The sequence below is a fragment of the Papio anubis genome, chromosome 19 (genome assembly GCF_008728515.1).
Source record: "Papio anubis isolate 15944 chromosome 19, Panubis1.0, whole genome shotgun sequence".
NCBI classification, from domain to species: Eukaryota; Metazoa; Chordata; class Mammalia; order Primates; family Cercopithecidae; genus Papio; species Papio anubis.
The window spans coordinates 29,563,823-29,589,456 of record NC_044994.1 but is presented as its reverse complement, the minus strand read 5'-3'; the positions used below and the strand labels follow the sequence as shown (position 1 = coordinate 29,589,456).

Below are 25,634 nucleotides of genomic sequence, written 5' to 3'. Positions count from 1 at the left end.
AAAGTCACAAACCACACATTAACCACACAAGCCATATCTAGGAGATGGATCAAGAATTGCAATATCATTCTCCTACCACATTTTGGGGGAATTGAAGAATAAAAAAAACACAACTGCTTTTGCTCAAGGTCACACTGTCTGGAATCCAAACTCTCTTTGTCCTGAACTTAGTCTCCTGGCCAAATTGCCTCTGAAACACTTTCTCCCTCTCCTGGGCCATCCCTCAGGCTCTGCTAGGAGCAAGGACAGGAGATCTAAGATCTCGAAGATGCTTTTAACTTTGTTCTTTTTCCAAGATTGTCAGACTCTAGGAGCCACTGAGACTCCTGGAGGGAACAGCATAGCTTTGCAAGTTTGGAATGACTTTAGTTCAAAGCATTCTCCACTCTCCCTGTGTTCCCAGTGAAGACAAAACCCAAGAACCCTGGGATACCAAAAAGATCTCAAGATTATGTTGGTATTTCCTGAAAACTCGCAGAGAATAGGGCCATGCAAAGGACATGTCAACAGCTTTTTTGATGACTTCAATATAAGTGAATCAGAAAAAGATGGATTAAGTTTCCCTTCAAATACACATGTGCTGGAGAGTTGCAGCTGAGAAAATGCTTAGACCCATGCATTTCCTAGGGCTGGTCAACTCCAAACAGAGTGGGATGTTTTGCTGAGTCCCAAACACTGACTTCTCTTCCTATCCCTAAAAATAACTGAGCTGTCCAGCTGTTGGATGGATATTTTCTCCTTTGGTTTTTGTTTCATTTGATTTTCTCACAAAGTATCAGGGTGATAAATGACTTCAAAACCTGGTAGAATGTTCTGGGGGAATTAGGCATTCAGAAAAGTAAAAATAAAAAAACTGCCACAATCTCACATCATTGCCCTCACCAGGCATTCTGTCCTTTGAACATTACCTGTCATTGCTTATCCATCCATCAATGTCGATCCCAAGATCTGTTTCCTCTGGGAACTCTTTGGGATTATTTTGGTCCTCATGAATGTAGAAATCAATCATTGAAACAAGTTTTTGACCACCTAGCATGTACCAACAGTGACTGTCTAAAACAAGGCCCTTGCCCACAGTGAGTTTATGACATAATTAAGAAGCTCCTACAGACTCATGAAGCAATTAAGAGGTAATAACAGATGGTACAGGTAGGTAAAAAAAAGTATGATACAAGCATAGGGGCTTTAGGCCTTCAGAGAATAGAGAAGGCACTGTGTGTATCAAAGAAGGTTGGAAATCATAATAACCAACATCCACTAACTGTCGTGTTTTGGGGACTTTCACAGATGTTTTCTCTGGATCTCCACAAAAGCCCTTTAACACAGACAGGGTATTGGTCATACAGACGGGAAATAGAGACTTGGGAATATTAAGTGTCTTATTCAAGGTCATTAGTAAGTGGTGGAGCAGATGTAGAGACAGACTAAAGGCTTATAACCCAGGCACCTGTGCCTTAACACCACACTAGTTTTTTAAACAGTTTGTTAAAATTCGATAGGTAGATAACTATGGTCTGATACTGCAGATGACCGGAATCTCTGTGACATTTGTGAATATGTCCAAAGTTGACTTGCACACCCCCACCTCTCCATTTTGCTAATGAATTATACCCATCTGGAATTTTCTCGTCCTTTCTCCCATTCCTAAAGATTCAGGACAAGTTTGTACTTTGGATTTCCCCAGCCTAAAATGTTTTCTCCTTCTTTGGAATAAATAGGACTTAATGACTGTATCTCTCACATGTCAACTAATTATGCACTGGGAGTCACATCACTTCTGTTTTCTTGTACTTTTACTTAAAGAATCTTAGGTTATTATTTAGCATATCTATGTCTCACCTTCTGCAGAGATTAGCTGCTCTCTGAGGAGAGTTTTTATGCCTGATACATGGTACTAACTGTTTTGAGAGTAGTCCAAAGCTATGTCTAGTAAATATATGTTGATAGGAGTGAAAATCTCCACCCTATGCTGAGTCCTGCATCAGCAGGCCCTGTTCCCATCTTGGTGTAGAACTCTCCGTCTGCATGTTCTACATACTTCTCAAGCTCCTGTGTTGAAACTGTTACCATCTTCCCCTAAAACTAGCTTCTCTTCCAGGGGTTTCTCTTGCTGCCAGAAGCAATGTAATTCTCCCAGTCAGGCTCCAAAGGTGATCATCAGTTTTGATCTTGATGACCTAGGGTACTGTTGATTGTACATTGAAGTTTCTTATAAATAAAAGGTGCCCAACCTTGCGCTGGATGATCCGGCAGAGACCAAAGAAAGAGCAAACTCCTAGGAGAGTTCCCAAGCAAAGAAAGGACAAGATACACAGGGAACAAACTAGTTAACAACGCAGGCTTCTGTGTGATCAGTTTACACTGCCAACGCCATACTTCAGAAGTGGGGAAGATGAGCTTGTGTTGAATTAGCCCACAGATGCTTCCTGGGAAAGTATTCGAGTAATCCCTGGAGACAGGGAGGACTGAGTTGAGAGAAGGAGAAGGGGAAGGCTCTGGGGGCAGCCCTGTGGGGAGAAATGAGAAGATAAATGCATGGTCCCTACTCTCAGGCATCAGAAGTTGACCAGTTGAAGACAAAGGGAAACCGGTATAGGGAAGTACTTGAAATCCAAATGGAGAATCAGTCGTGTCCATTGGGGCTATTTTAGGGAGCTAAGGAAAAGATACCAGAACTAACATTCAGAACCTGAACTTGCTCTTCCTCCTCTTCCAGAACAGAGCCTGATGTAGTCAGAATCCCCATGGCAGGATTCTGGGGTTATTCTCACCTTGCCATGGTGCATGTGCAGGCACATGTCAGAAAGAAATAGTACTCAGATCAGGCCCCCCACGATGCCTTTGAGAGCCTCTTCTCCTTCACCCAGAGCTTGGCTCCCAGCTTGGCTTGGGATGCCCCAAAATCAGGAACCTCAGGACAGCCTCCTGGAGGCTGGAAGGATAGGGGCAGCTGAGGTCATTGGGTTTCAACTTTAATGACTGGGTTATTATCATTGCCCCTAAGTGATTTTTCAAAGGCACAGGAAGAAGTCAGTCAACATTCCAAGTTCCCACCTGGAAGAGGCATTAGGAACTATCCTGATAATCCCACTTCTCCTTTCTTTCCTTGCTACCACAGCCATGAAAAAATACTTCCAGGCTAGGCGCGGTGTCTCACACCTGTAATCCCAGCACTTTGGATGCCAAGGCAGGTAGATCACTGGAGGTCAGGAGTCTGAGACCAGTCTGGCCAACATGGTGAAACCCTGTCTCTACTAAAAATACAAAAATTTGCCAGGCATGGTGGCGGGTGCCTGTAAACCCAGCTACTAGGCAGGCTGAGGCACGGGAATCACTTGAATCCTGGAGGCAGAGGTTTCAGTGAGCCTAGATCACACAGCACTCCAGATGGGGGAGACAGTGTGAGACCCTGAAAAAGAAAAAAAAAAGAGAAAGAGAGAAAGAAAAGAAAAGAAAAAAAGAAAAGAAAGGAGAGAAAAGAAAAGAAAAAAGAAAAGAAACGAAAAGAAAGAAAATAAAAGAAGGAAGGAAAAAAAATATTTCCACACCAAGAAAAGAGACTCACAGGGAGCATAAATGACTGAGGGCTCCAACTCCTAACGTTTTATTTATTTATTTATTTTATTAATTAATGTTTTTATTTTACTGAGGGGCATAAGGCAGAATACAGAGACCAAGACATGTTTCAGAGCAGGAGTGGGCGTTTATTTTAAAAGACTTTAAAACAGGGAAAAAAAACAAAGTACACTTGGAAGGGACCCAAGCAGGCGACTTGAAGAACAAGTGCCCCAACTCCTAAGACTTGAAATTCATCTCAGCATTCACACTGAGTTGACAGCTCCCCAAGGCTGCTCTTCATGTGACTAAATGTGGCAGGGATTCTAAGGAAGACCTGCTCCTGGGAAACAAAGGACTCTCTTGTTGATGGACTTTGGCTCACAGACACCCTGCAGCTTTGTAGAACCTTCCTTAGACTAATCCAGGACATTTCCACCTAAATTCTTCTCTCCACTAAGTCAGACATGCAACAAACCAGTTCTGACAATTCTCCACTTTCCCTGCTTTCTTCTCTTTTTCCTATCACAGAGGACATTCCCTACTTCACCTCTCCCTGGGCTCAGAGAGTACGCAGGGAAAAGACTGTCAATGAATTTATCCTTGCAGAGGTGCCAGGCAACATCCACCAGATCTGTCCATGTCTACAAGCAGGTAGGTAATATTCCTTAATCCAAGAAGAATTCAAATTATTTATATCACTGTGAATAAGGGGAACTTAAAAAATCTCAACCAGAGTTTATATACTGCCATCAGAGCTCCAAATCCCCGGAGTATTGCTCCTCCTGCCCCCACAGTTGCAGACACTAATGAAACGGGTAACATAACTGCAGACAAAACCTGAGGTGACTAATGATTTCAGTCTGTTCTTTCTTTTTAACACGTCTTCCAAAATACTTTGCTTTGGAGAAGAAAACAGTAAAAACAGGAAAAAAATGGGGGGGAATATATATTTTGCTTTTACATAAAATAGTTCTAAAATGTGTAGACCTAGATGGTCAGGGGGAAAAAAAAGGGAAGAGGAGATGGGGACAAGCGGGAAGAAGAGAAAAAGGAGATAGAAGACAAGTGTTGTTTATCTCTCAATTCTGACCCACCTCTTTTGTATTGCAAAATTATATCACATGTACAGAAAATAACCTAAAATATAAATGTCTACTTTAATAAGTAGGTACAAAATGAGCACTCTTGTAACTACTACCCAGGTCAATGTAAAAACATGTCTAAGCATTCCTGTTTGGTTTGGTTTTCGTTATAAATCTTATCAACTAATTTGTATTCCTAAACACTATAGTTTAATTTTGCCTGTTCCTTATATTCAAGGAGTCACACAGGTATTCTTCTGTGTTTGGATTCACTGGCTTAACATTTGGCTTGTAAAATTTCTATGTTTTGCATGTTGCAGTAATTTGCTCATTTGCATCGCTGTATAGTGTGTCTGTATCTGAAGAGATCACATTTGATATATCCATTCTATCAATAATGGATATTCGAGTTGTTACCAGCTTGCGCTATTGCAAATCATCTCTTGGCATATGTGAGCATGAATTTGTGCTGACTGTATACTTGGGAGTAAAATTGGTAAGTCATAGGGCATGTATATCTTCAGCTTTAGGAAGTGTAATTTTCCAACATTGTTGTGTCGGTTTATGCTCTCACCAGTGGTGTATAAAAACTCTGATTGCTCTGCAGCCTTATGAAAACTTGTCATTAACAGGTTTTTAAAATTACCTATCCTGTTGTTATGTAGGGTTATCTCACTGTGGTTTTAATGTTCACATTTCTCATTCTTTCTGATTACTAATGAAGGTGGACACATTGCCATGTGAACACATTGTTTTTGTGTGGAATCCTGTTTAAGTCTCTTGCCCATTTTTCTATTGCACTATCTTCTTTTACTGATCTATGGGAGTACTTTATTCAGGAAACAAGATTTTTTTGTTACTTATATGTATTATATATATGTGTCCCTCCCAGGGTTGCATCTTCAGTCTCTTGAGGATTTATTTTGATGATGAAAATTCTACAGTTGAATACAGATAAATTGACAACATTTTTCTTTATGATTGGTGTTGTTTCCTGTTTAAAAATCTTCCCTTCCTCTGCAATTATGAAGATACTCTCTATCTTGTCTTTCATAAGATTTAGTTTTGCCTTTTACAATTATATACTATTAATATTTAATATATTAATTTTATACATAATTTTTACAATTTATAAGTTGTAAATTTATATTTTACAATTATATACATAATCTATATGGTTTTTTGGAATAGTGTTAAGTAGCATTGAAAATTTTTTTAATTATATGGAGATCTATTTTGTTCCCAAAGCACTTATTCAAAACACCACCCTTTGCCCACTGCAGTAGGTACCGTACTTGTCATAAATCTAATAATACATGCATGGGTCTGCATCTATTAGCCTATTATTACTATAATACTACACTATCTTAATTTTTATAGCCTTAAAATAAATCTTAATATTCAATGGAAGAAATCTTCTTCAAGGGTGTCTTGTCTATTCTTAGCATAATTTACATCTTACATATCTGTTTTTAGATTTATTCTTAGGATTTTATTTTATATTTTGATACTATAATAAGTGCTATATTTTAAATTTTATTTTGTAATTATTTATACCTGGTATTTAAAAATCATTTGGTTTTTGAATGCCATTTATTTTAAAAAGTGCTGAACTCACTTGTAAATGTTAGTAACTTATCTGTAGATTTGTTGAGATATTTTTACATATAAAATAATATAACCAATATATAAATACTTACAATTTTATCTCTTGCTTTGCAATTCACATAATATTTATTTTTCAACTTTTCTTGATGCATTGCCTAGGACATGCAATATAATGTTCAATAGAAATGATAATAGTGAGTACCATGGTCTTAGTCATAATCTCAAAAACAAAATCTGTCAACATTTCTACAAAAGAATTATTAAAGATGTGGTTCTTGTACATATTCTTTATCAGAAAGATTACCCTTTATTACAAGGAAGTTTATACTTATTCCTAGTTTGCTAAAGACTTTTTATAATACATTTTATCAGACATTTTTCCTGTACCTATAAAAATAATTTTTTTCTAGTGTATTCTACTAATGTGGTGAAATGTATTAATTTATTTTCAGATATTGAATCAATTCTGTATTCACAGAATAAATTCACACGAGAGATGACAAATTATTTTTTCTAAATATTGTTGGATTTTTGTTTGCTATTATCTTATTTATGATTTTTGTCCAAATGTTTAGGAGAGGCACTGACTTGTAATATTTCTTTCTTTTTTTTACAGGTATTAGTGTCACGTTTATGATGGCCTCATAAACAAGTTAGAAAATATTTCTCTTTTTTTTGTCCCTCTAAGAAGAGTTTGGTTAAAATCACTACTATTTCTTTCTTATTATACATATTTGGTAAAATTTGCTAGTGAAATAATGCTTCAGAAGTTTTCCTTTTGGGGAAATTACAAATTAAATTTATTAACTAATATATTTATTAGCAATTCAAATTTTCAATTTCTTTTTATATTTAGTAGATGCCTTTTTCTAAATATTTGTCATTTCAAATAAACTTTCAAATTTATAATATACTCCCTTTTCTCTTTTTTATGTTAATTAGATCCATGATAATAGTCCCTTTTTTGTTATTTGTGATCTTTCTCTTTTTTCATGATTAATCCCATCAGGATTTTATCAGTTATAACCTTTTCAAAGACTGATTTTTTAATTTCCAATGATCCCCTATTTGTGTGATTATTTTTAGTTTTATGTTTTCTGTTTTATCTTTATTATTTTATTCCTTTTACATTCTTTGTGTTCATCTTGAAATTGTGTTTCTAACTTTTAAAATGGATGCTTATACTATTTTCAGCCTTTCTTTTTTCCTAATAAGCACATTCATGGGCACAAGATTTCCCCAGTAAATACTTATTTTGTCATACTCTACAACTGTTGATGTATTTTATATTTATTATACTCCAGTTTCAAATATTTGCTATTGTGCTTTGTGACTTCTTCCTTGAAGAGTGGGTTAAATAGAAGTACATTTTTTTCTTTCTTTTTTTAACCTTTAAGTTTAGAGACACACTTGCAGGTTTGTTACATAGGTAGACTTGTGTCATGGGGATTTGTTCTACAGATTATTTCATCACCCAGGTATTAAACCTAGTACTTACTCATTAGTTATTTTTCCTGATCCTCTCCCTCCTCTAACACCCCACCCTACAATAGGCCCCAGTGTGTGTTGTTCCCCTCTATGTGTCTACATGTTCTCATCATTTAGCTCCCACTTATAAGTGAGAACATGTGGTATTTGGTTTAAAAGCACATTTCTTAATGTCCAAACAAACAAGGATTTTTCTAGTTATCATTTTATTTGTCTGGATCATTTGTGTTTTTATCAGAGAACATAGTCTATATGATTTCAATGCTTTGAAATGTGACTTGCTTGATGACTCAAAATGTAGTCAAATTTTATCAATGTTTTTGTGTGCTTGAAAAGAATGTACATTCTATAGTTAGCTGCAGTGTGCCATACACATACACACACACACGTTTATATATTTTTATGTAAACATTAATATTTTTTAAAAATCTTTAATATCCCCACTCATTTTCTTTTCTGTTTGTTCTCTCAGTTAATGAGAGAGGTAAGCTAAAATACATATTATGAGGGTATGCTCATTTCTCCTTTTATATTTGTCCATTTTTACTCTCATTTAAGGTCATATTTTAGCTGTATTTAAAGGTAGTATCATTATTTTTTTTCCTAGTTAGTTGAATCTTTTATCACTAGGAAATTCTTACGATCTCTAATAATATTTTACCTTGAAGCCTACTTTTTCTAATCTTAATATAATATATATTTCCATCCTTTTAACTTTTTTATATCATTATGTTTTAGTTGTACATCTCAAAAAACAAATACAATTGAGTTTTTTAACCCTGTCTGACAATCTTTGTCTTTCATTTGGAATATTTAGTCCATTTACATTTAATGCAATTATTGATATATGTGTGTTTAAATCCACCACTTTACTATGTGTTTATGCTTTGTCTCTCTTATTCTATGTTTTATTTTCTCTCTTTCATTTCTCTCATGGTTTGACTTTTTTAACTTTCTTTTTAGGGTATGGTTATGTATTCGTTGGCTAATTAGACATTTATTTTTCTATTCTCTTAGTGGTTAAACTAAAAACTAAATTTACATCTTTAGCTTATCAAAGTCTAATGTTAATTGGAAGCTTCTTCTGGAAAAGAAAAAGACATCAGAGAATTATAATTTTGTTTATTCCTCTCCTAATATATATACCAGTTTTTTATTTATTTTACTTCTATTTTAATTTTAAACCCCAGAAGGCAATATCATCATTGCTTTATAAAATCAATAGTCATTTAGGTTTAATTGTATATTTCTTATTTTTTTATTATTTAATCCTTCCTACATCCTCATTTTTCTCATGTGAGCTCGTTTTTCTTCTGCCTGAAGAATGCCTTTACCTTTTTATTTAGTATAAGATTGCTGATGACAGATTTCCTTTTGTTTGTCCAAAAATGTCTTTATTTTACCTTCATTTCTAAATGATATTTTTTCGGGAGATAAAATTCTAGATTGGCAGTTATTTTTTCAACACATTAAAAATATCATTGTATTGTCTTTCAGCATTTTTTTCTACTGAAAAGGGTTACTCATCAGTCTAATTGTTGCACTTTAAAAGCAACCTATCTTTCATTCATGACTGCTTTTACAGGTTTCTTTTGTCTTTGATTTTATGCAATTTTAAAACGATGGACTAGGTGGGGTTTTAATTTTTGCTTATGTTTCATAGCAGTTTTAAGTCTTGGCTTAATATTTTAACATTGTTAGAAACGTCTCAGATATTATTTCTTCAATAGTTCTTCCACTCCATTCTCTCTCTTCCTTTTCTGGGACTTGAATTAAACATATGATAGAACTTATCACTGTTTTCTCTGATTTTACCCTCTTTGCTGTTTTTTTTCCCACCTTTCATATGATTTGGCTTTATTTGAGATATTTTCTTCTGACCTATATTTCAGTTAACTAACTCCCTTTTCAGCTATGTCTAATCTTTAAATAAACCATTCCATGTGTTTTTATTCATATGCTTTTCATGGAACTAGTTTTTGAAATTTGATATATCAATTTTATGGTTTCTTGATCTCTGCTGAAACTTCCATCTTGTTTTTAATTGCTTGAAAATAGTATATGTTATTTTAGTAACAATATAGTATATACTTGATTTATAGTGTTATTTTAAAATGCCTAATATTTCCAATACCTGGAGACTCTGTGGGTCTTCCTTTAGGCAAGTTCTTGTTCATTTGGGTTTTTTTCCTTATATGTCTGGTTATCTTTGATTGTGTGCCAAACAATATATTTGAAAAAAAAAAACTATAGAACTAATTTGAAACATAGAATGGAATTATCTTCTGCCAGAGGTTATTTCCACTTACTTTTGTCATACTTCTGAGGACAACAACAACCTTGGATTACCTTAATTCACTTTCAGTATTGGAAATTTCTGCCCCACCTAGTGATTCAAGCTAGGATAGAGTCTTGAGAGGGTGTGTTTACTTCTGATTAACCTGTATTACTAGGGTATAGCCTTTCAGAGTCCCAATCCAAGTTAAGGGTGATTTGCTAGTATTTACATCTCTATATTTCGATCTCCTGAGAAATGCTTTACTACTTTGTTAGATTTCCAATGCCTTCGGCAACTTGTTGTTGCTATTGTTGTTGTTTTCATCTTCTCTAATCTTCAGCAGAAGAGTTGGTCTCAAATTATCTAGTCCACTTATTTTGGCAGTGTCCCACATCTGACACCCAGAAATCCTATACTATCTTCTGACTCCAGAGAGACCTCTGCCCACACTCACACCCATACCCACCCTTTCTCTAAAGACATATTACTAGCAAAGGGAATTGAAAGACTTAGATTGATACTCAGAGGATCCACTTTCAAGTTGTCTCTGCCTTCATCTGGCTGTGGCTTCATGTCTCAGAACTAGTAACTGGGCTACTGTCTCATTCCTGTGACCAAGTAATACCCACCTCAATTCTTAGAAACTCATCCATCCTTTTCTTTGTACCTAAAGACATGCTCTGTTTTCTAAACCCTCTAAGACTTGGGCTCCATATTGCTCCTTTTCACCTTCCCTTTAACAGCAGCATCTCTGTGTGTATAAGGCAAGGACCACAGGACCTAACAATGTTCCTGGGATGCCACTTACCAGACAGATCCAAGTTGCCAACACTTGATATCCTCCTATTTTTGAGATACTCTGTGCCCCTTCTAGGACTTTTCTGAGGATGACCACTTGCCAGGGCACCATCAGTGAGTGCTCTTCAGTGCTCACCATAAAAGTTTCTCCTGCAAAGCTGAGCCTTCCCCTCCCCCTGATCTTAGGTTTGCTCATTCAGAGCTGTCCTTCCACCTAGCTGGGCTCCAGCTGTAGCCAGGCCTGTGCAGCTCACCAAATCCTGTCACAGCTTCCATCTCTGCACCCAGTCCCACCAGGAGGCAACCTGGTCACAATATGAGTAGAAGAACCTGAATCACAGTGAGATAGGCAGTATAGCATTCATTCAATCATTCATTCATTTATTTACTCATTCATTTTGTTCTTTATAACCTGTGATCCCAGAGTGAGGGAATGAGTAAATAAATGAATGAATGAGTGAATAAATGCCTAATTACCAATAAATTAACTACTCTAAAGCAATTGTCTTTAATCTTCTTATGAAGTTGCCTTTTCAGCCTTTACTCCACAGTGGTAATACTAGGTCTGGGAGAACAATTTGTTCAAGACTTGGCTAAAATCTATAAAACCTTATTGCTAGGATAATATGTCTCTGTAATAAATATAGTAATAATTTTTATGTAAAGACTGTTTCTGTGGAAGCTTTGCTTTATTTATTCATTGGACAAACATTTATTTATGCAGGTTTTGAGCTGGGAATACAGAGAAAATGGACTAGGGACATCATTTTCAAGGGATTCCCATCTGTTGTAGGATATTTACAATGCATTGTGCTAAGGGTTATGATGGAGGACCACATGCACAAAAGGCACTCTGGGTCTCAACAAGGATAACAAGCAGATCAGGGAGGGTTTCCTGAGGACTTGTAGTGGACCTATGATTGATTATCAATAACCAGCTGAATCCCTCACCCCTGTTTCCCTTCTGACATTGCTCACTGACTTTACAGATACACTTTTCAAAGTACAACAGTAAAATTCAGCTCTGTGGGTCTGAGTGATTGCTAACTCTAAATTAGTAGAGTTTGAGTTAATGAGGCTTAAGAAGATCATTCTTTTTTCCTTATAGTGAAGTGAGTCCATGCTCTGCTCATGAAGCTCCTAGAATAATACTTTACCCAGTTTCTTATCACATATGCCCAGTTTCCTCACTCAATGACCTAATTATAAATATATACCATTAATACCAGACAAGCTGGCCCAAAGTCCTCCAAAAGTCTCCAGTTGGGAGGGCTGGTAGGCCATACTCTCTAATATCCTTTTTATGCTTTTCTGTTTATTTACCAAGCAGTAAATCAGTAAGCATTTAATAACCTCCAACTGTGTGCCTGGTCCTTAAGTATTGTAGATTTTTTCACATAGGGTTCCTATGCTAAATACGCTTATAATCTAGGTGAGTAAAAAGGAGATATTTTCATGCTAATTTAGGCAGCATGCACTTACTTATTCCACAAATCATTATTGGATATTGAGGACGTACTGAGTATTGCTCTAGATATCAGAATCTCTCAGCGAGTAGACAGATGGACAAGCCAGAAGAAGACTGTGGCATTAGTTACAGGGAACCATCTAAGTCTCCTCAGCACAGTAAGTAGATGATCACTGACTCTGACTACTACAGAAGTTGCTGTCACTTTAGCCAGCCAGGCATATGGATCAGGCTAAGGTTTGGGATGCCTGCCATGCCCACCACCCCTTCCAAGGGATCTTCCCACACAGGTCCCCCGACCCTCTGCCACATCAGATCCAAAGTGGCACTTAACTAAGAAAACCAGCCTCTATCTTAGTCACCAAACTTTGAAGAAACGGGCATTCACATTGTGACCAAATAGAAACAATGGTGCCCAGCTGGAAACATTTTATTTTCTTTGTTGGAAATTTTTAATGGGGAGAAAGTGAACCAGTTGATAATGGGACCACAGAAATCATGCCAAAAGTAGCCAGTCTGCAAAGGCCTTTAGTCTTAGATTTGCCCAAATGAACAGAAGCTACAAGTAAACAGAAATTCTTAAGTCAGGTAAGAATAGCAGAGGAGGCAGCTTGTCATTAATGGAAAGAATAGGAGACTGCGAGCTTCTGCTTCTAAGACGGCACCAAGATATTCTGGGCACTAGAGTTGGGCTGGATTCCGAAAGCCTCCCAAGCCCCAACTCCATCACAGCCCTGGCATAGCCCTGTCCTCCTGATTTCCTGTTCCTAGGAGGTCCAGCCTGTGCCTGTTGTGGCCTCACTTGGTATAAACCCAAACTCTTGATGTCAACTGAGCATCTGTGCTTTCACCTTAAAGAGTCTGAACAATGTACAGGACAGGCCCATTCCTTAGAGTTCTGGCCTCCTGGCAAAGGTTGAGGGAGGCCAGGCCTCTGCACATCCCTAGGTACACATCTCTTTGATACATCCTGTAGAGCTGAGTCATGCACACAGGCTATGCCCAATGCAGGCTGCTGAAGGAGATGTCAGAAGCAAATTACTTACGGCGAAAAGGAAGGTGTTACTTAGGGATGCATGGCTATATGCAAGGACTGATAGAGCCTGGAAAGAGGAAGAGGAAGGCCTCTCTGAGGAAGGCAGGACATGGACCCATCTTGGTAGAAGACAGGGCCACCCATCCTCACCCTTCAACCTCCTCCCACGCTCCAGTCTCCCACATCTAGTTCAGGACAAGTGGGTGGATGTGAAGGAAAAGAGGTGCAAAGTGACAAACTTCAGGTGACAAAGAGGGAATAGACCACAGGACATATTGCTGCTCTAGGGGACACTGCAAACTGTGCCCACACTTTACGCAAATACAGCCCATATTTATGCAAATACCCACAAAGGCTTTATTAATTGCCAGAAGCAAAAAGACCACATAGCAGGCTGAGAAAGTAAGTGGTTGACTTCCATTCTCAATCAGATACTATCTCATTGTTCAAGTTCTCTAAATGCAAAAGCGATTGTGACCTCGTTGCCTTTCTCTCTTTGATGAAAAGGGACAAATGTGCCTCAAATGCTGAGTCCTTAGGAAGCTCAGCCCAAATTACAAACAGACATGTCTTTCTTCAGCAGGGCCAGTGCTCCCTTTTGGGGGTAGCCATCCTCACCTCTGCCTTTTAGACACCAAACCCAGACACCCCATGTGTTCTCTCTGTCTCTCCCTGGCTCTACCCTTGTCTCTCTTCCACTTGCAGTGCCCCATGATACGAATTTTTCTCCCTCGCCTGCTCTCTACCCAACTGATCCTCCACCTCTGGGACCTGAGAGGCAATTAATGTTAATGATGCCTAGTTCATGCTAAGACAGCCAAACTTCATACACATTTAAAGAGGTAACCCCAATATCTTGACCTAAAATACATCATAATAAAACTGCAAGCAGATATTTATTTTGAATGGTGGGAGGCTGAGGTCTCCTTTGGGCTTCCAAAGTCAGTTGCACAAGCAATCCCCTCCTCTCACCCCATCACTGAGCAATTAAGACCCTACCTCATGCTGACTCTTCCCTTCCTGGGAATCTTCAACTCTGCATGTTAGTTTCTCCTTCCCAGATGGCCATACCTTCTGAGGCAACTCTCTTGAAGGAAAGAAAAGAGCTGAATTTTTAGGAAACAAATTCCCTGGAGTCATGACCAGGGCTGGTTTCTGAAATTCATTTTCCAGCTAAGCACTTTAGAACTGTGTTTCTTGTGGTTATTAGCATGAGTGACAACAGCCTTTTCCTCCCTGAGCCACGCAGATTAAGGAAACCTAAGACTACATTTCTAAAATTGTTTCCATTTCAACCCACAGAGAATCAATACAAGAGAAGAGCATTGCCTTCATTGCCTTAAACACTAATGTTATCCAAACTCAAATTCATTTTTGATGGTTTGGTGGCTGTGTTTTCTTAAGACCAGGCTAGGATAAATATACACATTTCCTGATATTTTTTCTCTCCCTCCCTACCCCCACCCCCTACATATGAAAAATGCAGTGAACGATACACTCACACTTGGTTGTCCCTTCAGGACACCATCTGTATGGGAAAATTGTGAAACCATTTCCAGTAAAGAGATCCTGGGGCTTTGCTAAGGCCATTGGCCAGCATTGACTATATGACTCAGGAGTTCCCAGTCTGAAGGGAGAGTCATGGCACAAGCTGCAGAGAGCCTGGGTGTAGGGTGCAACACAGACATTGGGACTGTCTGCAGCCACTGCTAGACCCAGTCCCATCTCTCCTCATCCCTATTGTTGGGGTGCCTGGATTCTGATTGCCACTGCCACTATGTGTTTAAGCCCAGCCCTGACCCCACAACTGGCTCAGAGTCAACTGTGGCTTGTAGCCAGAGAGGTTGACAAAGCTCCAATCCCACATTTCGAGCCTGACATCCAATTGTTGCTGGCCTCAGGTGGCTCCCTTGCTCACCTTCTGCTCCTAGAATGCCCCTTCCTCACCATCTTATTCTTCAGGATTCAGCTGAAGCATCACTTCCTCCAGGACATTTTTTCTCTGACTGCCTTTTGAGTCAGTCACCCTCTTCTGTCTCCATCATTACATCTTGCAAACACATTGGCTGTTGGCCACCCAGAACTGCAAATGGCTCTGTTTGTATCTCCCCCGCTATAATGTGAACTACCTGAGAGCAAGGTCTGAGTCTTACTCAGCAGGAGGTCTGAGACAATGCCTGACACATAATGGATAATTTTTAGAAGGAGGAGGAAGGCAGGAAGGAAGGAAAGAAGGAAGGAGGGAGGGAGGGAAGGAAGGAAGGAAGGAAGGAAGGAAGGAAGGAAGGAAGGAAGGAAGGAAGGAAGGAAGGAAGGAAGGAAAGAAATTGAATGAAGCCCCAGCTTGGAGTGAGTGCCCAATTAATAAACAGAGCTTCTGTTTTCATTCCTGAGATTATATTGAAAAACGGGGCATTAATATTCTTAGATGCTGCCATAAAGAGGTAGATTTTTCTGGACTTCACTTCAGGACTTGGCCACATGACTTGTTTTGGCCAATAGAACATTAGCCAATGTAATACAAACAGGCTTGAAATGCTCTTACTCAATGGAGTTTGCCTTCTCTTGCTGCTGGGAATCCTCCAACTGACATCTAAACAAGCCTGAACTTTCTATAGAATGATGAGAGACCCCAAGAGAGGCCTAGCCATTCCCACCATGCTTGCCATTTTAGCTGAAGCCCTAGACATGTTAGGTCATTATAGATCCTCCAGCCCTATCCAAGCAAGCCCAGACCAGAAGAAAACCACAGAATCATGAGATATAAATCACTATGTTTTAAGCACTAAGTTTTGGGGTTGTTTCTTTTCTAGCAAAAGCTAACTAATACAGTTCCCACTATAAGCCCCTCTACTGTAACTTGTTTCTTTCCACCTTGCCCATTCTCCAACCATGCAGATCCCTTTACTTTCTTCAATAAGCCAACACTTTTCTGACTCAGGACCTTTGCACATGCTGTGCATTGCTCTCTGTTATGCATTGCTCTCTGCTATGTTCTGAACCTGGTTAGCTCCATCTCATTCTTCAAGTCTTGGTTTTCTTGACCATTCATTCTAAACTGTGTTCTCCAACACTTCCCAGTTCTTTATTAGCACTGTTTGTTTCCTTCATATTTCTTTTAACAATTTGTGATTATTTTATGTATTGGTTTGTCAGTTTTAATACACTCCCTTCCATGCTCCAAGAAAGTATCTTGTCTGTTTACTAGATTGTCCCGAGATCCAATAGAGCTACTGAAGCATTCATTAGTTATTTGATGAAGGAAAGAGGAAGATAAAGAGAAATGAAGTCAGCTCAGTCCCTCCTAGGATGGGGTGCTTCTTAGCTCCACTGTAAGATAGAAAAAGTACATTATCCCCATTTCCCCCATCCCCCTCAACTGTCATGAGAAATTTGGGGGAGGTGAGGGATGAGTATGATGGGAAGGAGAAGACAGAGAACCTACCATGGCCCAGCCCTGTGATCTCCATCTGAAAAAATACAAAAGGAGCCAAATACCAGCATAATGAGGAAATCAGAGTCACCCACAGAACAATCGGCAACTAATCTAAGCTCCCTGTGATGCTGTCCTGCATTGTGGGGGCGTCGGGGAGAATCACATAGAGGCAATTGCAGCAGGTGGGTGGGGCTCACTGTAAGAGAGGCAGGTGGGGCAGCTGGGTGGACAGTGAATGCGCAGAGCTGTGCTGGGGCCTAATCCTGGACAGGAAGCAGTTGGGTATGGTGTACACAAGGGAAGAGTGGTGGTCGAGCAGAACTAGCCCTGGCCCCAAACCTTAGGTGCAAACCCTGAGATAAGAGAAAGCTGGAGTCTAGCTCAAAAGAGAGCTACTGTACCCCAACAAATGGAACTTAAGACGAAATCTATCCTCACATTTTATCAGCACCATAGCAAGACTGGAAAGGCTCACCTGGCAAGATTCCATCCACGAAGATGATGTCCAACTGCCCTCTTTCCCCAACTCTCCTGGTTTGGACTCCACACACAGCTCTAGTCCTGGAAGTTGTCTCACTCTCTGGGTATCTTCTACTCAACACTTGTGAGACCAACACTAGTGAGATCCTGCCGTCATCCACTGGGCTGGGTCTGACTTTGTCCATTGTTTCTCCATTACCCATATGGGCCCTGCTGTCTCCAATGTTGTCTTACTGGGCGTTTACTGGAATATAAAACCATCACAAAGTTCAGCACTATCTTCTTTACCCTCTTACAATCATCCAGTTAGAGCAGACTGCTGGATTGCCACAGTCATTTTCATCACCATGGTGTATTTCCTGGGCTCTCCAGGAATGCTGGCAACAGTCAGTCTAGGCCACTGGCATTTGATGGGTGGGAAACAACCTGAGGAATGACATTGCACATTGAAAAGTCAGCTTCTTGGGAGTTTGGCAGAGGCTTAAATATTCTGCTTTCCTGGTTGGGTGGAGACAGGAAAGAGAGTGAAGAGAAGAACAGATTAGAAAAGAATCATAGTGTTGGTCCCAGTCCCAGATTCCTCTTACATGGCTGGGAACTGAGCTGTGAAACAATACTCCTGATCCAGGATATGGCTGGACCCCAGGGGGATCTCCAAACTGAGAAAATGACCTCTGGAGACTATGGACCCACTGGTCGGGCCTTTTATAAGCTGTGGACTGCACATTCAGTCTGCCTGCCAGGGCTTTGGGAGATCATAAGTTTGGGCCCATTGCATCCCTAACACAGAGATCATGGTATCTGTGTTATAGTGAACAGTACTTTCTCTGCCTGATCTTTGGCAGATGGAGGGGCCCATGGCCACAGAGAGTGTTAAGAGCATGTCAGGAATATCTAGTCCTCTTTCTCAGCTGGTCACCCCCCAGAGAATGTAATCTAACGAGAAGCCCCAGCATTGACATTTATAAAGAAATCAGAGTTTAATGCCTGTTGGGTGACTAATTTTATTATAGGCTAGATCTAAATTCCTCTTTTCCTGAGGAAATTCCTCACTTTTCATAATATAAAATTAACTACTAATTTTATGTTCTTAGAGGGCAAGGGTGGCATCATTTTGGTTTGGTTGTCTCACAGCATCTAGTCATGGAAACAGAAGAATCATTGCTGCAGCTGAGTTTGAATGAGGCCGTGTGAACGCTCACAAGAGATAGGCAGAGAATGGGAAGATTGACCAGTGATCAAAATATAGCATTTGTTATTAGGATATCCTTTCCTTTCCAGCTTCAGATTTGGGATAAAGCAACTTTAGTCCAGCAGAATCAAAGTCAAGATCCTTAAGTAGCTCAGCCTAGCAGATGCGTTCAATATTATTTATGATTCATTTGTTAATTTATTCAATACATCTATTAAGCACCTGCTATGTGTAGGCAGAGTATTATGCCTCCCCGAAAAGTTAGTGGGGAAATTGGGCTGGAGCTAGAATATTCAAATGAGCAATGGACATTGCTAATAAAGAATAAAGTCAGACAGCTAGGTAGGGGAAGAAAAGCGAGAACTTTCTCTTTGCATCACTATCACAGAATCCACCAGTTTCCCTCTATTTCACACAAGCCTTTTGTTTTCCCCAGTTCCTGCAGTGCACCCATTTTCTCCTTTTGCAATATTTATTCTGTACTACTCATTCTGATATTTAATCATATCAACCTCATCTGGGCAATTTCAAGAGTGAAAATCCAGGGCAGATATTGGGTCCTCCACAGAGCTAACCTCAGCCCCATCTGTACCTGCTTCATTCAACATCATTGTGCAGCTACTTCTGTAGCACATGGTCTAGCTCCCAACTATAATTTATCTCTGGCCTGCTGTATTGTTTCCTATGGAGAAGCCTAGGTCCCCAAGGGACCAATTCTTCTCCTTCTCTTGGGCTTCCTATATAGGACAGTACATAGTTGTACAAAAAAAAAATCCAAATAAGTAAATTAAAGGCTCAATAAGAAAACCATCTAATTGGGCCAATTAAATAGTTCTTCCAGATATGGGGAGACCTATGCACTTGGTAACTGAGTCTTCTAAAAGGTAATTTATACTAAAATGTAAATGACTGATAATCAAAAACAGTCATTTCTGCCAGAAAATATTTGCATTTAGTCAGAAATACAGAGTCTTAACCCAAAGAAATATGTTACAATTAGTCATTAAGTTAGATAATTGTGACCTAAACTCATGGTGCTGTCACTCATTTAACCCACTGTCAAGCCCTGGCTCCCCTTCACAATATCATCACTGTCCCCAATTGAGTCCATAGTGATGACTCTGTGTGTTTAATGAGGTTTAAAACTAGGGGACACAAAAGTAGCCCCATCCCGTGTTAGCAAGCTCTGACCTCCCTAAGGTAAATGGTAAGCGAGAAAGCAACTGTCACCTCCCTACTGCCTACACACACATACGTACAACCATCCCTGGAAGTCTCACAGTTCCCCATAGAACTGCTTCTCTCAGGAGAGAGTGGGTTTTTAAGATAAACTCCTCTAAAGGTTGTATGCCTGCCAGCCACTGATGCAAGGAGCATAATTAAGATGGAAAACAACCAAATCCTGCAAAGAGCAGAGACAGAACAAGACTGGGCCAACTCAGTGAAAAGGCCTCTCTCCCCTGTGGCTCTGTGCTCAAGAGCTCTCCACAAGCAAATAAATAAGGGAGGGTGGAAAGGAACACATGAATAAAACAAAAGGTATATTTATGGAGCACTGCTGGGCAACCCCTACAGCACCTCCTGCTGGCTGGACCCCTGGGGTCACCTTCCAGTCCAGGGCTGGATCTCCATGTCCCACTCCATTCTTTCCCACAGGCCCCAGATGTGGCAAGTCAGCTGAACTCAGGTGGAAATCGTGCTGAGTGCACAGGACTAGGGGAGGTGGAGAAGGACAGAAGCCCAGAGGAGGGCTAGGGAAATTGTGAGAACTATAGGGCCGACCTCAAATCAGTGACCAAGGGCCCTAAAGGGTGGCGATGAAGTCAGCCCTGGCTCCACCAGGCCCTTAGATCCCTAGAATTACAGCTTGGAGGATGAGGAGTGACAGCAGGGTGAGCTAGATGGGAAGTGTTGCCAAATTCGGTTGGGGGACAGCATCATGATGTGGGTGTTTGGTTCATTAAGAGCCACACACAAACCACAAGTTTGGGAGGCAAAGAAAAGAATCCAGGCCCACAGAGTCTACATAGAAACTTGCCAAAGAGTCAAGGTCAAACCCAGGGGCCTGGACTTCAAGCCAGCAGTCTGTCCCTTCCAAAGAACTGGATGGCAAGGTAGAAAAGAACAACAGAAAACCAGTCATGATTGCATCAATTGGACTTACGGGATTAAGGGAATGAGTTTTGGAATCAGGTCAACATGGCTTGTACATCCAGTCTGTTCCTCATTTAAAAAATATGGGAGAGACCTTCCCACAGAACTGTTAGGGAGACTAAATAAAATAGTGAATGAAAAGCACAGAGCCTGGCACATACACTATTATTTTGGTACTGATGGCAGAGATAGGGCTGCTGGTATTGAAGGAAAAATTATAATAGTGGCATCTAGCATCACAACCATACTATCTATTTCAGTCTCTACTGGTTCATGGGGCTGAGGTGCCTAAAGGCTCATCTGCTGGGTCAGGGTTGATGCAGAAACCGAAGTGCTGTAGGCTGAAGGCTGCACCAGCTTCAGGTGTCCATTGCTGGAGCTAGCAGGAGCTGAAGCCAGGGACACAGTCAGCTTATCTCTGCCCCATATATACCACCACAGGCTCAGATTGTAGGGTTAAAAGATGTATTTGCAATCAACTAGCCCAATTGCCAGATCACAAGGCAAGTGATCTGTACAAGGTCACCCAGATGGTTTGTGACAGAGCTGGAAACAGAATTGAGGTCTCCTAACTCAGACCAGAGTTCTTGCCATTCTACTGGGGCTCCTTCATCCCCATGAAACATCTTTACCTAACGCCCTCCTAGCCTCACTACCCCTACTATCAGCAGACAGATCTATTCCTCTAGAGTGGGTAGCTATTTCCACGGGAAATAGGCATGTGCTAATGAAAATGTCACGCATAGAGAATCTACACACTCTGCATGAGTCTCCTCTTCCTGGATGTGGAAGCCACCTGCTCACTGCGACATGGGGAATGGAGGCCAGGGTGTAGATTCCATGGTGAGCCCACCATGAGGAAGGGTCAGCTTCATTCAGGAATTCAGTTACTGGTCTTGTCCTCTTTTCCTCCATATCTTTCCTAGTATCATGAGACACAAGCTACTCTATTCCAAACATGAGGGATGAATCAGAACTAAAATTCTGTTTCCTAAATTCACAATTGAAAAACAACAGCATTTACATTAGTTATTTTTATCTAGAATACCAGGGTAGTCTATGAATAAAATACACACAGTTGGAGAGGAGGAGAATATTCATCCCACAGCTCTCTGCCAACCCAAAGGCCAGTTGAACCATCTTCATTACTTTTCGTAATTAAGAACATAGTAATAGCCAACTAGGTTTGTTTAATCAGTGTTTGGGGTTTTGAATTCAATTCTCACCTGAGCTGACTTGAGTTGTCAGGTTGATTTAAAGTAGTTAAATAAAAATTAATTAATGTAATTCCATAAATTACTGAGTTGAAATGAGTTATTTGAAGTAAAGCAAAATGAAGTAAATCTAGGTTGGTTCATTTTTAGTCTCAGTACTCATTACTGAGTTGCTGGCCAATGGCTATGGGTGTTGGCCTTAAGTAACTGAGAATTCTAGAAAACTGGCTTTAAGACATGGCCCGGAGCAAAACCATTGCTGGGTCCTGCAGGCTAAGTCCATTTGGAGCAAGGAAATCTGACAGCAGGGAGTTCATGTATCATCCTGGAAGCCCACAGATTGAGGGGATATGGGGACCAGAGGTGCTACATGGCCTGGGCACATCCTATAAAATGCAGACCTTGGTCATACTCTGACCTCTTAATTTAATGCAATATTGTCTGTTACTGTAGAATTCAACTATTTGTCTCAAAATTACAAACTATATGCATATGAAGTGGCTTAAAGAAAGGTCCCATGGGGTGGACCACACAAATCTAGAGAATATTTTAGGCATTCTCTCTGTGTCCTCTACTCTCCTTCCAAATAAAAATGAATGTATTCTGTACAGCAAATGTTCACATCTTCCCCCTTTTCCCCATAGAGCACATGATTCTACTTCTATCAATTCTTTCTTCCAATTCCCATTGTTACGTAAGCTGAATGTCTTGGAAATAGGCATATGTCTTAAAAATAGGCCTATGTATATAATTTAACTGTGAATGTGGTATTCAAGCAGTCTCCAACTTAAGAGCAGGCTCTGTTCCAAAAGTTTGAGTGTATGTCAGTTTTCTAGTACTCAAAATGCATTTTCCCATAGAAACCATGTTGTGCGTGGTAGTTAGGTCCCCCAGGCAGCCCACAGAAGCCTGTTGAAGCCCATGAAACTGGAGTGCAATACGGTACTAATAGAACCCTAGACCCCAACATGTTTCTGTGGGAGAGCACATATGGAGCTCTAACCCAGGACTCCTCCTCTCCTTCAAATCCTACCCTTGCTGGTTGTGGGAGTGGACACACGGTCTCACCATGTTCTCAGAGAAATGGACCCTGCATCTCAAGTTCCAAACACGCCCTCTGTAATTTATCAGTTTTTCCCTTTTTTTACACAGCTTTTCTGTTAACAGTCAAATTATGCTCTTCCCCACAACACATCGGTGCAAAGCAGGGAAGCAGACAGACTCGCACCCAGGATGTCCTGCCTTCAGGGAGGGAGATCCCTGGCGAAAGACTTCCTTGAGAGACAAGCAGGGTCAACCTTCACGCATTCTGCATACCCTTGGTGGCTGACAGAGAGGAAGACAGAGGCCCCAGGAAGGCCACCAGGAGAGTGCTGAAGATGACTTCATCATCTTATGGAGCACCCTTAGTGCCAAGAACTGTGTCAAACACACCCAAGAAGGAAGAAACGATATAGAAAGATTCAAATTCCAAACAGAAAACAAAAAGACCTTATGTAAGTCCCCTTTAAAATGAACATTATCCCTAAGTATATTATCAGATGAAAAACTATTAATGGGTGAAAAACGCAACAAACAAAACAAGACAGGATGAGAAAAGCGGAAGGAGAAGGTGCTCCATCTGAATGAATTTAGTGCTCTCTCAGAGTAACCGACAGCAGCCAGCCACCCCAGCACCCCAAGGGGTCCTGAGCCCACTGGCAGTTCGGGGACCCTTGTACCAGAAATCGAGTTGAAATCTAGAGAGCTCAAGGGGCTCCCTAGAGAAGTGATTTCACAATTGCTCCTGACCACAGTTTTTTAATTTCAGGTTTTGTTTTTTGGTTTTAGCATTTAGCCTGAAGTCACCTATCCAATGAAGAACTGATATAAATAATGTTTGGAAACATAGAGTCCATTTTTTCATTATTTATGAAGCATAAAGTAGATAACTCATCCTCACAGCTTTCACGAAATTATTTCTACTTCTAGCTTCCACTGTAGTACTTGGAGAAGGAAAAATAATTTCATACCCAAAGTTTTAGGGCTTCCTCTAATTGTCCAGAGTTTTCTCTCCCTTAGTAAGTGGTCACCACAAATCTGTGGGAGAGAAAACTTTGTGGCTCTTATCCATCAGGAGGGACATGACAGGTGGTTGGGTCTACCTGCCATCCAATACACTAATGCTTTGAGCCTTCCACTATTAACATGGCCTTCCACCATCAACAAATGATTGGATAATATAATGTGGTATTACATACAGTGGAAATTCTGACCCATACTGTAACATGGATGAACCTTGAAAACATTATGCTAAGGGAAATAAGTCAGACACAAAAGACAAATAGTGGATGACTCCACTTATACGAAGTACCTGGAGTAGTCATATTCAAAGACACAGAATGTAGACCAGTGGTTACCAGGAGCTGGGGGAAAGGGGAAATGAAGGGTTATTGTTTAATGGGTTGAGAGTTCGGTCTGGAATGATGAGAAAGCCCTAGAAATGGACAGTGGTGATGGTTGTACAACAATATAAATGTACTTAATGTCACTGAACTTTACACTTAAAAATAGTTAAAATAGCAAATTGTATGTTATATATATTTTACCAGAATTTGAAAAATATAGGGGCTTCCAGCCTCTGCTCAAACATTTCACCTCATTCCAAAAGCATAATATATCCAAGGAAACTATGTGCCAAACATTGCTCATGCCATTTGCTTGGAGGAGGGTTGGAATTTTAATAGCATGACCAGAAGAGAACTTATTGTGAAGATGAAGTCTGAACAACAACTTGAAGTAAGGAGTAAGTCAGCCATACCAATATATGGGGAGAGCATTCCTGGAGGAGGGCAGAGCCAGTGCAAAGGCCCTGAGGGACTTTCCGCCTGGAGGTCTGGAGAGCAAAATGATGCTGATGGGACTTGCGTGGGATTGCATGATTGTGAGTGCTGTAATGCTGGAATTTCCCAGTGAGGATGTTCTGCACTCAGGTAATGCTGGATCAGTGAGTGTTCAGGGATGTAGATGACCAATTCAGATCTCATCCAAGTGGAAGCAACATGAGCCATGAGTTTAATCACTGTTTGCACTAAGGCACCACCGCCCCCCAACACCCCCTTATGGCCAATGATGCAGAATTTGAACCTCTGTAGTTCAATTTATCCAAAGACTAAACTTTCCTCTTCCTGTCACAGTGTGAAGCTGGGTACTGGAGGGGTTCTGAGGAACTAACAACACCTCAAGCAGATTTTCAACAAATCTTCTTTTTAGCTCACTCCCTTGCTCTCAGTTTCAGGGCGCCTGGGATCCCCATTTCTTTGCTGTTGAATAGAGAAATGAATGGATAAATGAACACTATACTTGAAACAAAAGAGAATCTGGCACTGAAATATGTAGTTCCTGTTCCACGGGCTGTTTGGGGTCAGATGTGAGGGAGAAATCACAGGAATCTTTAGAAGCATTAGGAATCGTCTATAAGGACAGAGACTGCTGCAGATGGAGCACATTAACGGACGAAGGCCCAGTGTCTGGAAAAGTGGGGTTTACTGGGGGGCCCCTATTAAAAGCATGTTCAAGGTGCCAAAGTGCATCCCATGCATACCTGAGATTGTACTCAAGTTTTCAAGTTCTAAGCCTTCTGTCCTTCTTCAACTCATTCTTTCTTGTTGAAGCTCTCACTGGGATAGGGGAAATGAGGAGTCCCTAAAAGTTTCCAGGAATTCTTGCTACTCTGGTGAGAAATTTTGTTGTGTGTGGTTGCAATTGGTATCTGGGCTCCCAAAACATTTTGAGGACATTTCAAAACATTTAACACATTGTGTTCCACTGTTTCCAAACCGTATCTGACTCTCCTCATAAAG

General features: G+C 40.3%; 1 long non-coding RNA gene across 2 annotated transcripts in view; it reads right to left on the bottom strand.

The window, feature by feature from the left end:
* The window catches only part of LOC110741795, a 171,555-nt gene that overhangs the window by 142,485 nt on the left and 3,436 nt on the right, over nt 1-25,634 (bottom strand). Inside the window, exon 2 of one of the 2 annotated variants that reach the window (XR_002518686.2) lies at nt 17,228-17,730. This is a non-coding gene — a long non-coding RNA (uncharacterized LOC110741795). Of the gene's footprint in view, nt 1-17,227; nt 22,967-25,634 lie in introns of those variants that run through there. The other variant, XR_002518685.2, reaches the window with a different exon arrangement.